Raw genomic sequence first — 2,154 nt, 5'->3', positions numbered from 1 at the left:
CCTGTATTACCCTCAGGAGGAGTGTGTTCCATAATTTTCTTTCTTGATTCCACTTCTGCTTCCTTCTGCACATCTTCTTCAGCCAAAACTCCATATTCTGGAACTTGAGATTTTTCAGGGCTTGCAACCTTCCTAGAGCTCAATATAATTGCCTTAACATGCTCTTCTGCTTCCCTCTTGCCTGGAACTTTTGTATCACTGGAAAGTATTTCTGGTAGTCGATTCAATAAAGTGTTAGCAATTTGTCCTATCTGGTTCTCCAGAGTCTTGATGGAAACAGCCTAGCTTTGGCATATAAGAGCCTAGTTTTTGCACATAAGCCTCAACTCCTCCAATTCAGATTTTTCATTCCAAGATTGACCTGCATCATGAGTTTGTCGTTGAAGTTGGAGTTGTTTTCTTGGTGCATATTGTTGCTGAAAACCAGAAGGATTAAATTGATTGGATCCACACTGCTGATAAGGCTGTTGTACCACATTCTGATTATTGCTCCAGCTGAAGTTAGGATGATTCCAGTTGTCAAGAAGACAAGTGTTTGGAACTGGTTGTTACGATCTCTGAAAGTTGAACATAAACTGAACCGATTCACTAGATATAGCGCATTGCTCCGTCACATGCGAACCTGCACAAAGCTCACAAACACTCGTCCTCTAATGAACTCGATAGTTAGCCAGCGAATTGATATTTATAGACAACGCCTTTAGTTTAGCAGTGATAGCCGTAGCTGTATTCACTTTAATAATTCTTGCTACCTTGCTCTGTGGCAATCTCTAGGTTGGATACTGATATTCATTAGCAGCCATCAGTTCAATTAGATCATAAGCTTCATCGTAGCTCTTACCCCATAAGGCTCCACCTAATGCTGCATCGAGCATGGGTCTGGACTGTGCTCCCAAACCATTATAATAACAATTAATGATCATCCTGTCAAGCATTCCATGATGAGGACACTTCCTAAGCATCTCCTTGTAGTGCTCCCAAGCTTCATATAAAGATTGTCCTGATTGTTGTGAAAATTGAGTAAGAGCATTCCTGGTTACAGCTGTCTTTGCCATAGGGAAGAATTTAGTGAGAAACTTTTGAGCAAGATCTTCCCAAGTAGTAATCGAACCAGCTGGTAGAGAGTGTAGCCAACTCTTAGCCTTATCCCTCAGAGAGAATATGATTAGTCTCAGCTTCACAGCATCTTCAGAAACACCATTGAACTTGAAGGTATCTCAGATCTCAATGAAATCCCTAATATACATATTGGGATCTTCCATTGGAGAACCCCCAAACTGGATTGAATTCTGCACCCATTGAATCATGCTACACTTGATTTCAAAAGTATTAGCCGAGATGGATGGTCTGACAATGCTAGACAGAATGTCATTGATCTTTGGTTAAGAATAATCTATCAAAGCCTTCAAATTCGCTGCTGGTTCTCCCATTGCAACAAAAACTTCTTCTTCAACTTTTTCCTCAATAAAGACACGAGATTGAGAACGCCTTCGCATACACGCTCTCTAGAGTACCTAAAACAAAAAAAGTACCCGTGTAAGTAAAATATCTGAGTCACTGAACTTTAACGATCACAGATGACAAGTACATAAATAAACAATTAACAACACCGAGTCCCCAGTAGCAGCGCCAAAAACTTGTTAGGACGTTAACATGCCCTAATAATACACGTAAGTATACGCATTCGCAAGTAGTATAAGATTTAGATCAAATTCGTTCCCACAGAGGCTCTTTGGTTAATTTAAGAATATGCACCAATGCAACAATGATATGGTTATTATCCAATGCTAAGACAAATAACAAGTTGAGATTGTTTATAACTAAGAATTAAACTAACAATTATAACTAAGAGAACAAGAATGGTTGAATTAATATGTTAGATATATTTGATAATGTCATGGCTAATATGTTTTATGTTTAGATTTCAGATCTTATTTGAACAGAACAAATCAGTACTTAACTGATCAGTACTTATACTGGAAGTCAGAACTTAAGGTACTGGAAGTCAGAACTTAAGGGATATCAGTACTTATGTTATCAGGAGATAGATATCAGAACTTAAGTGCTGAAGGACGATCAGATAAGGACAGTAGCTGATTAAAGTTAAGAAGATCAAGATAAACATAAGAAGAGATATGCATGAAGAAGGAATTC

The 2,154-nt window shown here is 38.3% G+C and overlaps 1 non-coding gene across 1 annotated transcript; it reads left to right on the top strand.

Annotated features, from left to right (window-relative positions):
• The first annotated feature begins 933 nt into the window (after positions 1 to 933).
• Positions 934 to 1,040, top strand: LOC141662181 (small nucleolar RNA R71). The gene has a single exon (XR_012550307.1). It is a non-coding gene; the product is annotated as a small nucleolar RNA R71 (small nucleolar RNA).
• The last annotated feature ends 1,114 nt before the right edge of the window (positions 1,041 to 2,154 follow it).

The sequence above is a fragment of the Apium graveolens genome, chromosome 5, assembly GCF_009905375.1.
Source record: "Apium graveolens cultivar Ventura chromosome 5, ASM990537v1, whole genome shotgun sequence".
NCBI classification, from domain to species: Eukaryota; Viridiplantae; Streptophyta; class Magnoliopsida; order Apiales; family Apiaceae; genus Apium; species Apium graveolens.
The sequence above is the reverse complement of the archived record's forward strand: the minus strand, read 5'-3'. Positions and strand labels throughout refer to the sequence as shown.